The following is a 15418-nucleotide window of genomic DNA, read 5'->3' as shown; positions in this document are numbered from 1 at the left end:
TCTTCATTCGATGAACACTCATGCTTAGACTCGCCGAGTTGTATGAACAACTCGCCGAGTCTGTTCTTGATCTATGAAGATTGCCTTGGACTCGCCGAGCCAGGCCATGACTAGCCGAGTCCTACCATGGGTGAGTTCAGCTTCCAACTCACCGAGTCACCCCCTGTGACTCACTGCTCAAACTCGATACAGCATAAAGGGACCAATTCGGTGACTCGCGAGCAGACTCGCCGAGTCACATGAACGACTCGCCGAGTCGCCGCCATGCATACATTAAATACACCGATTTGTTCGATTTCAGTTCATGCCATTCATAGATCTGGGCTTCTAAGACACGAATCACACGTAAAGTTTCCAACTTTACGTGTGGATATTCACCAATATGGATTTTAGGGTTCAAAATGCTTCAAAAGGGTAGATCTAGGATGAACAAGCCACATGGGTCCATAAAGTTAATAGATCTGAGCTCCTGGAGCTCAATCTTGCCTAGATCTAAAGGCCAATCCACTTATTACGAAACATTATGCACATGCAAGCTTGGGGAATTGCTCAAGAGTGTCTTAAATGAAATCTTAAGCATAGAAACAGGGGGAAAACGAGATATACCTCAATGAAACAGCTGAAAAACACAATGATGCTTGGATGGCTCTCCTTCCTCTTGATCTTCTTCCCCTTCTTACCTCAAAACCTTTAAGAATACACACAAGAGCCTCAAACTCACAAGAAACAAGCTTAGGACGAGGGTTGGGAACTCTGGGGGTGAATGGGGGCTGGAAAGGGACGGATATGAGGTTTAAATAGGGTGCAAACCCCTGAAACTTAGGGTTTCATCCAACAGCAGTGACTCGCCGAGTCCATGATATGGACTCACCGAGTCGCCAACTTAAACGTGTCCTGAGTCTCGTCCCTACTCGGCGAGTCAGACCTATGACTCGCCGAGTCCAAGGCTAAAATGGGAAATACTCAAATAAGATTTACATACCAGGAACCAGGTGCTACAAATCTCCCCCACTTATTTTAGACTTCGTCCTCGAAGTCTGTTGCTCGATCCTGAAACAGCTCGGGGTAATGCGCCATCATCTCGTCCATCGGCTCCCAAGTCCATTCCGAACCCTTGCGGTGCTGCCATTGCACCTTCACTAGTTCTACCCTCTTGTTCCTCAAATCCTTCGACTTCCTGTCGAGTATTGCGATTGGTCGCTCAATGTAATTCAAGCTGTCATCAACCTGAATATCCTCCAACGGTACTACCGCTGAATCGTCCACTAGACACTTCTGCAGCTGAGAAACATGGAAAGTGCTGTGGATCTGACTGAGCTCGGCTGGCAGATCCAGCCTATACGCCACCTTGCCCACCCGGGCTACAACCCTGAACGGTCCGATGAATTTTGGGCCCAACTTGCCCCGCTTCCTGAATCGAATGACGCCTTTCCAAGGCGACACTTTCAGGAGAACCATATCCCCGACTTGGAACTCCAAGTCGGATCGACGCTTGTTGGCATAACTTTTCTGCCGACTCTGAGCAGTCTGAAGTCTGCTCCGAACCTGCTGGAACCTCTCGGTCGTCTCGAGCACCACCTCGGTGCTTCCCATGACTCTCTGGCCAACTTCACCCCAACATATTGGGGTTCTGCACCTCTGCCCGTACAACATCTCGAAAAGTGGTCGGTCAATACTCGCGTGGTAGCTGTTGTTGTATGAGAACTCAACCAAGGGAAGACAGGTATCCCAGCTACCACCGAAATCTAACACACATGCCCGCAACATATCCTCCAAAGTTTGGATGGTCCGCTCGCTCTGGCCATCCGTCTGGGGGTGAAAGGCGGTGCCAAAATGCAAACGAGTGCCCAACTCGTCATGAAATCTCTTCCAAAACCTGGAAGTAAAACGCATGTCCCTGTCCGAGATCACCGATACCGGCACCCCGTGCCGCGCCACGATCTCCCTGATATAGATGTCGGCCAATTTCTCGACCGATATGCTCTCCTGGATCGGAATAAAGTGAGCACTCTTGGTCAATCGATCCACGATGACTTAAATCGAATCCACTCCACGCGAGGTCCTGGGAAGCTTCGTAATAAAGTCCATCGTGATATCTTCCCATTTCCACAGTGGAATATCCAACGGCTGCATCTTTCCATGCAGTCTCTGATGTTCGGCCTTGACCTTCCTGCAGGTCAAGCACCGCTCAACGTACCAAGCCACATCCCGCTTCATACAGGGCCACCAATAATCCAGACGAAGATCCCCATACATCTTCGTTGCCCCGGGATGAATAGAGAATCGGGACTTATGTGCCTCCTCCATCAAAACCTGGCACTCGCCTCCGTGATACGGCACCCACACCCTACGGTGTAGTGTCAATAGTCCTCGGCTATCATAATAAAAGGAGGACACCTGACCCACCACGCGCTCGCTCTTCCGATGCTCCTCCTTAATAGCCTCCTGTTGAGCCTCCTCGAATTCGCTCCAATAGAGGAGTCACTGCGGTCATCCTCATGCATACGTCCCTGATCGGAGCTGCCTTGCGGCTAAGCGCATCGGCCACCACGTTGGCCTTCCCCGGGTGGTAAAGGATCTCGCAATCATAATCCTTCACCACATCCAACCACCGACGCTGCCTCATGTTCAGATTTGGCTGGTCCATGAGATACCTCAGACTCTTGTGGTCCGTGTAGATGGTACAACGAACCCCGTAGAGGTAATGTCGCCAAATCTTGAGGGCGAAGACCACAACCCCCAACTCCAAATCATACGTCGGGTAGTTCGCCTTGTGAGGCTTGAGCTGCCTCGAAGCGTAGGCAATGACATGCCCTCTCTGCATCAGAACTGCGCCCAACCCCGAAATGGATGCATCACAGTAAACCACAAAATCCTCCACGCCCTCTGGCAGGGCTAAGATCGACGCCTCGCACAACCTCTGTCTCAGTGTCTCGAATGCAGCCTGCTGCTCGGGTCCCCACCGAAAGACCACGGCTTTCTTCGTCAGCCGCGTCAGGGGTACGGCTATCTTGGAGAAATCCTGGATAAATCTCCGATAGTAACCCGCTAATCCCAGGAAACTCCGAATCTCAAATGGAGACTTCGGAACCTCCCATCTCATCACGGCCTCGACCTTGGCCGGATCGACCAGAATCCCGTTCTGGTTGACGAGGTACCCAAGAAATTGCACCTCACGCAACCAGAACTCACACTTGGAGAACTTGGCATACAAGCTCTCCCTCCTCAGGGCCTCCAACACCTCTCTTAGATGCTTCTCGTGCTCCTCCTGAGTCTTGGAATAAACCAAGATGTCATCGATAAAGACTATTACAGACCGATCCAGCATCGGTCTGCAAACGCGATTCATGAGATCCATGAACGCGGCAGGAGCATTGGTGAGCCCAAACGGCATCACCACAAACTCATAGTGGCCATAACGTGTCCGAAACGCGGTCTTCTGCGTATCCTCCTCCCTTAATCTCATCTGATGATAACCCGAACGCAAGTCAATCTTGGAGAACCAAGATGCTCCCTGAAGCTGGTCAAAAAGGTCATCAATCCTCGGGAGTGGGTAACGGTTCTTCACCGTCACCTTGTTCAGCTCCCGATAATCTATACACATCCGATGCGACCCATCCTTCTTCTTCACAAATAGGATCGGGGCTCCCCAAGGCAAACTGCTCGGACGAATGAATCCCTTGTCTAGCAGCTCCTACAGCTGCGTAGACAACTCCTGCATCTCGGGAGGAGCCAATCGATACGGTGCTTTGGCTATCGGACCCGCAACGGGGATAAGGTCAATCCTGAACTCCACCTGTCGCTCCGGAGGTATCCCAGGTAGCTCCCCCGGGAAAACATCTACAAAATCTCGAACCACCGGAACCTCGCTCACTGTCGCTTTTCCCGCCTCTCGGGTATCCGTCACATACGCGACATATCCTGCGCATCCCTGCTGACGATAGCGCCTAGCCCTCGCTGCTGAACACACAGTGGGTCCACACTGCGGCCTTTCGCCATGAATCACTAACTCTCCCCCGCTCGGGGTCCTGACTTGCACTAGCTGCTGCGTGCAGTCTATCACCGCCCCATTAGGGCTCAACCAATCCATGCCAATAATCACCTTGTTCCCACGCAATGGAATGGAAACCAAGTCCACCAGGTAACGCTACTCAAACAGTCGCAGAACGCAATCTCGAAACACCACCGATGCTCGCACCGATCGATCATCAGCAATCTCTACCTCTAACGGGCAATCTAACTCGCCTGAAGTCTCATGAAACCTCTTGCTAAGTGCAAGAGAAACGAACGATCGGGATGCACCCGAGTCGAACAATACCTGAACTGGGATGCCGTTCACATGGAACGATCCTAATGCATATATACACACACGGAGTACTAATCAATATCATAACATCACAAAACAAAAGATAGAAGGAAAGAATCATACCCGTCACTACATCGGGCGCGGTGCGTGCCTCCTCGGTAGTCAGCTGGAATGCTCGGCTCCTCACCACTGGAGCCTCTGCCTTGCCCTGTCGGCCATCCGTGATCCGCAGGCTCGCTGGAGCTGGCGCCTTCACCGACGCTGAAGCTATCAACTAGGGGCAATTGGCCTTCTTGTGGCCCCTCTGGTTGTAGTGGAAACACAGCAAATCCGATGTCTGAATAACTGCTGCAGGAGCAGTGCAATCCCTGCTGATGTGCCCAAACTTTCCGCACTTGTAGCAGCCTGATGATCCCATCCTGCACGCCCCCTCGTGTGCCTTGCCACATTTCCGGCAGCGTCCCTGTCCCTGTTGGCCTTTCGGCCCCATATCTAATCCCTTGGGCTTCTTTCCCGAAACCCCTCCTGTCTGTCCCTCCTCTAATTTCCGTTTCCGGATGTGCTCCAAATCTATCTCCCTCTCCCTAACATGCTCCCGGATGTCAGCTCGAAGCATATCGTGATAATGAGTCCTCCTCATATCCTCGTCACCAGCATATTGGGGCACCAACAAAGCCCTCTCCCGGAACTTGGCAGTGATCTCCGCCACAGTCTCCGTCGTCTGTCTCATATCCAGAAACTCCTTGGCCAACTGCTGAAGCTCGACAGCCGGTGCAAACTCCGCCCTGAACCTGGTCACAAATTTTACTGTGAAAACATAGAATATATAGAGTAACAATCGATGTAATTGATCCTCGATACAAATTTTACTGTGAAAACATACACAGACATCAAGATGTGCATATTTTGTGGTGAAAGAACCGATGGGTATCGAATATGAATGTGCTGGTGTGATTAAAGAAATTCTGAGCAATGTGAAGGATCTTGTCCTTGTTGATTGTGTAGCTCTTGAGCCTGGAATTAGCTGTTGGGGATGTACACAATGCAAAGAAGGCCGATATAATCTTCGCCCGGATATGAAATTTTTTGCCACTCCTCCCGTCCACGGATCTCTTGCCAATCAGGTAAAGTTTATACTTTTACATCATCATCGTCCCCAATAAGATGTTGAAATCCTAATTTTGATTATGGGTTCAATCAACAGGTGGTGCATCCAGTGGATTTATGTTTCAAATTGTGGGTATCCATCAGATTTAATAAACTTAGGATATGAAAGGATAAGTGGAATCCATACAGAAAGCCACGGGAAGTGGAGTGTATATGAGCTTTGATTGTGCAGGTTTCAACAAGACAATGACAATGGCTCTCACCGCCACACGTGCTGGCAACAAAGTGTGTCTGGTAGGGATGGGCCACCATGAGATGACGAGGTGTGAAGTTTACATCGAGATTTTTGAGAGAGAGAGAGAGAGAGACCCTTTTATATTATATAATTATTTTTAAAATAAGACAAAACTTCATAAATGGTCCCTGTGGTAGTGAAAAGATAGAAATACCCTTCACTTAACGGCCAAAATCTAACGGCGTTAGAGAAAAGGATCATTTGTTAAAAGTTTTGAAACCATAGGGACCATCTGTGAGGTTTTTTGAACTTAAGGACTAAACTTGATATTTTCGAAAACCACAGGGACCATTTTTGAAGTTTTGTCTAAAACTAATAAATACAACATAAACTAGTTACTAAACCCATTATTACTAAAAACTAAATCTCTGTTATCCAAATTGCGAGTTCCATAACCATACGATAGACTAATTATGGCAATAAGTAGTCCATCACCCTTTAAGACTTTCGTCACCCTTGAACCTTTCGGTTCGGCTGTAGCTAGCAGCCAGGTGTGGGGTAGTCAGCTCCGTATAGATCTATACACTCAAGTCACGCTCCCTATCTAAGAGATTCTGGTTACGGGGGCGGTCCTCCACTCGCGTATCTCTGTGGAGTGTTCTCCGAGGACGTGTCTCCAATTTATAGGTATAACAAATTTACTAGTAATAATACAGAAAGATCAAATGACTATCCTCCACTCGCATATCTCTGTGGAGTGTTACTGAGGACAAAACAATATTCTAAGTTAATGTTCAAAGTTCAATGTTATGCTTTTAACTGTTATGATGTGGGAAAATCCATTTGTGAAAATATAAAATACAACAATTTATAATGTTTTTCACAAATAAAATGATAGTGTGTTCTGCAAGTTCAATGGTTGTTTGTTATGACTGACAATTTTAAAAGCATATGAAATATTAAAATTAACATATGTAAAACCATTTTTGAGTACAAGTATCCCTTGTACTTTGCTTGTATTCCCCCCTAAAAACAGTGAAAACATTGAAAATGGGTAGGGGTATGAACTCACCAGACGAGAAAATGTGTCGGTTTGGATGCTATGTGTCGGTTCGGGGCTTAATAACGCGCGAGGTTCCTATGTAATATGAAATGATACACAATTGTACCTAATTAGACTTTGAACCACTAATTAGATATGAATATACACTTTGAGATGTGAAAACACTTCAATACAAGTGTTCGGAGTGACCCGAGTGACATCTATGGATGTGTAGGACCTAGATATGGAGTTTACTCTTCAAAAGTAAACTCTTTGAGGAGTTTACGGTCCATTGACCATATCCCCATGAGTTTACGGCCGTAAACTCATGGGTGGTGTGTTCTTGGATGCCAAAAAGTCTTACAATGCACACGAGAAAGTTCTAGGGTTGATTCCATGGCTTAGGAAGTGATCGGGACTTGAAACGGCCTTGGAAATGGAGTTCACGGTCTATGAAGATATTCTTGGGGAGTTTAATACCTTAAACACATGAGTTTGCAACCGTAAACTCATGTTTGTTCATGATTCATGGGTGTTGGTGGTTGTAGGTTAATCACATGTGGTTCTAGTCCAACATACAAGCCATTCAAGGTGTTAAGGACATTTAAAACACCCATTTGAAGAGTTTATGGTCTAGGAAGATGATTTTACGGTCTAAGAATGTTCTTGGACCGTAAACTATAGTTTATCCCATTTATGAAGGTTTTGATGCACTTCTTGAAGGGTTATAAGGTTATATGCACTCATGGAAGTTCATTGAAGGTGTTTAGGGGCAAACTAACACTCTAAAAGGTGTTTAAGGTCTAAGAACGAGGGTTTACGGTCTAAGAATGTTCTTGGACCGTAAACTCATGTTTGTTCCTTTCTTGTATGATTTGGTGCTTCAAGTGATGGAGTAGAAGGTCCTAGATACGTTTGAAAGCTTTTGGTGGTGTTTAAGGGTATTTTTAACACCTTAAGAGGTGTTTATGGTTCATGCATGGGGGTTTACAGTCCAAGAATGTTCTTGGGCCGTTAACTCATGTTCATACATCAAATGTCATGATTTTGGGGTCCTTAGTTCATGCATGCAAGTTTCTAAGTCGAATCTAAGCCTTAAATGCGGTTTGGAAGGGTTTTTTTGGCACAAAACCCTCATAAGAGGTGTTCACGGTTTTGGGAGGGTCCCCAAACCGTAAACACATGTTCACATGTGTTTTGGGTGATTTCAACATGGATTTGCATGCTATTCAAGTTTAACAACAAGTTTAGGATGGATTGCTTACTAAATGATGCTTGAAATGGGGTTTTTGGACTAATTTTGAGTTCTAGAGAGAGAGTAGTGAGAGAAAGTGTTTAGAGAGAGAAAAAAATCTTCAAAATGATGTCGCTCAATCCCTTATATAGCGGTTGAGTTTGTGGCCTGGTGGAATTCTACCTGATACTACCGTTAGACGGTGCTTTTGGTCGTACCCGATAATTTGACGTAATCATGACTTAGATGAAAATTATAATTTTCCAAACAATTATGGAAAATATTTTAATGTTTATAACGCATCCCGACACTTACGAAACTGAAATAAAAGTCGCGATTAAATTAAGTTAACTCAAAGGTTAACGGGACAATATGAATACGAACGGTTTTATTTAACGGGAATGGTTTTTCTGACGGAATAAATTATGTTGTCACACAACATATCAATAACTACTAGGATATCAAATCCAATGGGCCGGCATTGGTGCCTTAGACCCCTTAGTATAGTGAGGACAACTCACCTGGCACTGCTGAAGACCCGCAGATAAAACTCTAACTTCTGGTTAACAGATTCCAGAACTACTAACATTAAACAATACCCAATTAATAATTGGGTTCCAATACCATAACCTTAATACACATATGGGGTAAAATGACCATTCTACCCCTAGACCCGTATGATCCAAAACTAAGGCCTAAACCCAAAACAAAAGCCCAACATTATAATGTCCATAAATCCATCAGTGGCCCAATTTTCCAAATTAGGCCCAAACCTCCATATGGGTCTTGTCTAAAAGCCCAATAATTTCTCTAGTCCATAATCTTGTTTCCAGTTGGCCCACAAAGGCCGACAACAACCCAGTCCAAGAATTGGTCAAACCGAGGCCAACAAAAGTGAATTCCATTTCTATATTTGGCCCAACAACTAGTAAATATAGGCCCAAAACCATTAGGGCCCAAAGGTCCAAAGTCCGCTAAGGCCCAAGTCTTCCTGAGAGCATACACCCAGCGTACCTCTTTTCTACGCTTTTCGTACTGGGCGAAGAGTTGTACGCACAATGGACAACATAGTACCCCCAATGTACTACATAGTACTCCCAGCGTACATACAACTTATCTCTAAAATCCATTAAGTGCTTAATACATGAAGACTTTACGTCCCAAACTCAGATCTAAGTCCCAAATAACGTCTAAATCCATAAAGTCATCGACTTGGTGACTTTGCATGCCCCAAACAAGCCCAAAATCCAAAAATGACATTTTACTTCCATGAAAGTGACCTTAACTTATGCATGCACCCATTAAGACCTTCAAGATGGCAACTTTCTGTCTTAGGGACTCAAATAGAACCAAGGGTGGCAACCCTAAGCCTAAATAATCATATTTGGTCTATAAAGCTTGATCCTTGGGACCAAAAGGAACCAAAAGCTCAACATAAGAGATCTAAGGAAATAACCACCAAGTTTAAGATTTTATACCTCCATCAAGCTGAGAATCAGTCCTAAAAGCCAGATCCATAAGCTCGTCCTTGATTCCTTTCTTTGCATCAAACTCCATCTTCTTGAAAATGGACCAAACACTCCAAAAATGGACTCCATAAGCTCAAAATGCCACCATGGATGATATATGACGATTTCTAGGGTTTTAGAGGGCCGAGGCTGAAGATATTAGGGTTAGACTATGGGATAAGGAGTTTAAATAGGGTCCAAGACCCTAAAATAGGGTTCTGATCTGATTTGCGTACGCCTAGCGTACACTAAAGAACATTCGCGATCATCCTGGTCAAGTACGCCCCGCGTACTCGGCTATGCCTGGAAACCAAGAAACTTCTGAATGCGATAACTTCTTCGTTATAAACCCGATTCCGGCGATCCTTATATCTACGAAAAGGTAATGAGAAGCCCCTCACTTCTATAAGATTTATTTAACCTGAAAAAAAAAACGAAATAAAATCCAAAATTCATAAAAGAAGTCTGAAATACTATATTCCCGTTTTATCCTTGACTCCAAAGTGTAAACTGAACTATTGGGTCACATACCTACATTACCCATATTCAAATGGGCCTAAATCTTACCTTTATAAAGGCACAAATCCTTATGATGACCGCTCTTCGGGCCACAACCTCGAATTAGAACTTTATTCGAAACAAGGCGTTACATGTGTAAGCTTCAAAAATGGTCCCTATGGTTCCGACAATTTTTTAGTTTTAATACGTCTTTCAACATCAAGACATAGACAATCCTTGAGGTTTTACTTTTATGAATAGTTGGTCCTTCGATTGATAAATCTATCTGTTAAGATTTTTTTTTTTTTTTTTTTTTTTTTTTTTTTTTTTTTTTTTTTGTAAATATGGTCATTTTATCTCTTGGGAGTAAGTGGATTCAAACCCCAAGTTTTTTTATCTTTATTTTATTAGTTTTTTTTTTCTTTAGCTAACATCTTGCCAGTGTCCGGCTAAAAAATGTTTGGTTGGTCGAAAAATAATAATCAAATTCATAAAAATATTTAATGTCAGTCGTATAAAAATTTCAAAAACAAGATACAAAACATCAACTAGTCAACCATACCTGATCCAAACTCTATGACCACTTATTAAATGATTCATGTGAGTAGATTTATTATTAAAGCATCCACAATGGTTCGTTTAATGGGAAAATTGAATGAGGTTGCAAGTTTAGGTGTCCTTGACATTCAATCTATATGGACATTGTAGAGCTTAATCAGTGCATTGAAGGAAAAAAAGTTATAAAATTATATTGATTGATGATAAAATAGAATAAAGTTATATTGATTGATGATAAAATAGAATCGTGGGTTGCAAACAACGATTCGATTGATGATGAAAAAAGAGAATTCTTGGTTCAGTTCTCCACCTTAACGACAGAAAAAAGGATTGATCAAATTTTATTGAGTCTGACTCATAGTGATCATTTCTCAAAGATTGGCTCTGGTTATCAAATGATTGAACAACCGGGAGCAATTTACTTACGATACTGAGTTGACATTCATAAAAAGTATCTAATGAATTATGAGTTCAATACATCCTTTTTAGGAGAAAGACGGATATTCCTTGCTCATTATCACACAATCACTTATTCACAAACTTTGTGTGGGGCTAATAGTTTTTTAAAAAGACGATGTGGTAATCTATTGAACTCAATAAAGTTCAATGTAATCCATACTGATTTTGATCTAATATCCAATATATTTCATAACTAATTATTTCATATTTCTTATTCGACGAAATTTTTTTTTTATCAAACTTCACATTTGGCATACAAATTTTGTATCTATCGATAGCGTGGCCAAAAGAACGAACATGTAAGAAATTACGTAGGCAACAATAAAAACCACATATAATATGTTAGTCCACTAGAAAAGTATCAACATGTTAGTTTGAGGTTGGCCTCACAACCAACGCTAAAGAAATGCCAACTCAATCCCCCAAAGGCGGCTCTTATATATGCTTCCGAAAGGTTAGAAATCTCAAACTCTTTGGTGAATGGTTGTATGGCACATAAATGCTTCAACCTATAGTTCTTCTGGTGCTTAAAACTATTGCCAAGTATAATAATTCGGTTCAACATACCATGTCTCCAGTTGGTCTTTAGGAGATTTTCAAATAGCGTTACTCGACAACGTGGCATGAAAAAAAGAATCGGGTTCACAGCTTCTCTCTGACACCACTCATTAACCGAAAGAACACAACAACCGAGTTCCTCAATAACTTTCAATTCTGTCAAAGAAATAATCGGATCGAAAACTTCAACATCTCCGATCCAATCCACTTCTTTTTTCATCAGGATCGCAAGGCTAAGCTGTAATTCAGAGGATTTAGATGATTCAATGCTTCCAATTCCGTAAATGACCATCTTTAACTTGTGTTCTGATTCCGTAACCCTATGGAAATGGAATGAAGCTTCAGAGTTACGGATTTGATTTAGAAAAGCAGCAAAGAATCCAGATTTCTTTAGTTTCGCAATAGAGATTTGCATCTTCTGCATCAACTTGTCTTCTCCTTCTGGTGTCGTTGTGAGGTTTGTAGGAGCCCAATGTGTTTGTTCTAGAGCTGTTTTCAGGTTTCTGTTAGAAGCTTCCATTGTGATGCATATACTAGTTTGCTATGTAATCAAAAATATCAGTAAAGAATCTGCAAGATGGAGATCAGAACTTGGTTACCATCATTTGTTAGAATAGGATCTGCAGTTATTTAGCAATTAGTTATATACCCTAACTTTTCAACAAATCGAATTAGCAATGTAACATCCTCATCAAATATTGATGTCAATACTGATACATATAATATAATGCCAAGGGATTGCGCTGTGCGTGGGTTCATATTCCGGATCACCAGGAAGCTAGCTTAATTAATTTCAATTTTATCAACAAAGCATAACAATAACGTTGCAAGTTTAAACAGATTTAACAAAATGAAAAGCACTATAAACAATTGAATCTTTTAACAAAATATAAAATACAAACAAGCAGCAAAACGGGTATACAAAATATAAAACACACACAATGACAATTATATCACAATCCCAACGAAACAAGAGCAAAAATCTAACCTAGGTCGATCGACCAGTGCCAAACGTGAAGCTTTCAGCAAACATCAAATCAGGACATGCGTGGACACAAAAGGTTCTCCTACCATGAATAAATAGAATTTTGTTATCAAAGAAGTTTGTACATAACAAAGATGAAATAAAGAATTATAAATAGAAAAAGATTAGGGTTTCTAGAGATACATAACAAAAGCCTTAAATAAAGGCCCGACATAATAACCTAATAGCTATGCTAGCCCAATATATGCTTACAGTTAATACTGATAGATATAATATACGATCGAGGCATTGCGCTGTGGATCCATGTTCACAAAGTGTATTAATCAATGTTTTAAAACGTGGGTATTTGGTTGACCCGGTATGATGATCGGTTCACGGGTCAAACGGTTGAACCGTCGGGTCAACCCGGTTTATGATCTTTTTTTTATTTTTATATATTTTTACTTTCATGCAAAATGCATAAACGTATAAAATCAATAATTTAATATCCACAAAGTTTAAATATTTAAAAACATTGAAAACCATTAAAGAAACCGCAAACGGTTCGTTGTTTTGGCGTTCGCTACTTGGTTCCAACTATCTAAACCCTACTAAAACGGGTCAATCCGGTTTTAACCGGTTCGACATAAACGCTTGAACCGCGGTTTAGAGGAAACCCGGCCGGTTCGTATTTTTATAAAAAAACGGTCTCAATTGACCTGCCTTCTACCCCGGGTCACGGTCCAACCGGTTGAAACTTTTAATGTTATATAGTATAAGGGTGTATTTTACACTTTTAAAATACTGGGTTGTTTAATTTTATAAATTACACTTTTAATTTAATATAAACCATATCATTATGGATTTATTTACTCTTTTTTAATTATACACTTAATTTAATAAAACCATAAGGGTGAGATTTGAACTTTTCAAGCAATCAAACTAGGGTTTTTAATTTTAACATTTTAAAATTAAACTTTTAAATAAAATTTAAATTCCAAAACTTGAGGGTAAGTTTTGAAACTTTTCAAAACAATTATGTTTAACTATCAAAAACACTAGGGTTTTGATTGTATTTAAAATTTTCAAAAATTAAAACTTTTTAATTTAAAATATTAAATATTAAAAAAATTGATTTAATAATTATCCAAAATTAAACAATTAATTTAAATTATTTAATCATGGAGTATATCTATTAAATTAAACAAATTAATTTAACCTAATCCCTTAAATCCTCTAAAAATTGAAATTATGGGATGGGATAATTCAAAATCTTTAATTACCAAATTTAAACACTTAAAAGATAATTACAAGATATGACATTATCCAAATCCCTAGAATTTAGGATCTAATCTTGGAGAGAAGGCCAATTTCGAAATTCAAGGGTTGGATAACCCTAGAATTCGAAATCTTGGAGGCTAAGAAAAGGGTTTGCGAAACCCTAAACAAATTTCGAAATTTAAGGCTCATGAACCCTAAATTCGAAAATCATACCTTCAAGGTTTATTGGCTATAAACCCAAATATGTCAAATTCATACTTTTGTATAGAAAACTAATTGAAAACAAAAACCAATGGTTCTGATACCACTGATGCATTTTATACAAACAATCCTATGTGTGCATGCACCCCTAGAGTTGGATCTATGTTATCACTATTAGTTATACAACATTATGAACCCATAAAGAAACCTATTATGCTTCTAGCGATTTCGAAAATCACAAACAAGGATGAAATACATACCTCTTGATGTTATCTTGTAATAACAACTTAAATCTTGAATCTTCTGGTCTTTGAAAGCAAGTACCACAAGTGTAGTACCTCTAATGGCTCACAAACAGCAAGAGAAAATGGAGAGGCAAGAGAGAGAGGGGAGGTATGAAATTCGGCTCTAGGAACCTAGATATCAAGTCATGGACGAATTTCATATGCCAAGGGGTGTTTATATAGGTGTAGAGATTAGGGTTTCAGTCTTTATCCTTATCTGATTAATTGTCCACCAAGCAGTCCAAAGGATAACCCTGGAAACCTTATCATGGACGAATTATAAGGCATTATCCCCTTGAATTCGTCCACCCTATCCCATAGGGAATCCATTGCCCTATTTTGCAACTATCACATAATTACAATATAGCCCCCCTAGTTTAGTTAACTTCTTTTAATTACAAAATTAATTCTTAATTAATTCTTGACCAATGTTAACTAAATAAATATGATTTATCCTTTAATATATTATTCATATAATATATTAATAAACCATAATAACCTTTTTCTCTATTATTTCTCTAGTTAAGTTGCTTTGGTGAAGGCAACCCAAAAGGACCATGCACAACCGGGTCAAGTACTTACCAAATATGGTTACAAGCTTAGACACTAATCCAACAGCTATAATACACAAATAACAGAAAGCATGTTGCTATTTCTTGCATTTAGAATTTTAGCTCATTATTAACAAACCTTGCACACTAACTGTTATGTTCACTTTATTGTTTTAGGGTTCAATTTATGAGAAAGTTGCCACATCATTTCTTTGAGATTGCAATTACTAAGTATGCTGCTAAATCCATTGATTTATTTACTTTTTTTTTTTTGCTATTTTATTGGGTTAAGAACCTTCGTTTATTATTTTCTTTTTCTAATTTTATAGACCATGAACCCCAGGTGTTATACGAAATGTATCAAATAATGTTACATAGCTACTTGTTCTGCATAAAATACCCCTCGCTGCCCTTATATCTGCCAAAGTCTAATCTCATTCTGTAATTGATGTTGGTCGAATGTGTTTGTTGTAGTAAACTGAATGGTAATTGCAACTATAAGTATATCACTATTAGGGACATCCTTCTGAAATAGTTTTGCAGTGCTTTATTGTATTTCTATTATCTGTCAGAAGTTATGGAAGATCTTAATTTGTAAATTATTAACTATTTTAACAAGGCTTCAATTTAAT

General features: G+C 40.7%; 1 pseudogene across 1 annotated transcript; it reads right to left on the bottom strand.

Moving 5' to 3' along the window:
• Positions 1–11168: 11168 nt before the first annotated feature.
• On the bottom strand, positions 11169–12596 carry LOC145033371 (protein SENSITIVITY TO RED LIGHT REDUCED 1 pseudogene; annotated as a pseudogene). The gene is made up of 2 exons (XR_013677511.1): positions 12494–12596; positions 11169–12075 (listed from the first exon to the last, which is right to left on the bottom strand). The product of XR_013677511.1 is annotated as a protein SENSITIVITY TO RED LIGHT REDUCED 1 pseudogene (transcript).
• Between the last annotated feature and the right edge of the window lie 2822 nt (positions 12597–15418).

Source organism: Lactuca saligna, chromosome 3 (genome assembly GCF_052625555.1).
Source record: "Lactuca saligna cultivar CGN05327 chromosome 3, ASM5262555v1, whole genome shotgun sequence".
In the NCBI taxonomy this organism is placed as follows: domain Eukaryota; kingdom Viridiplantae; phylum Streptophyta; class Magnoliopsida; order Asterales; family Asteraceae; genus Lactuca; species Lactuca saligna.
This window is presented reverse-complemented; position numbering and strand designations above follow the sequence as displayed.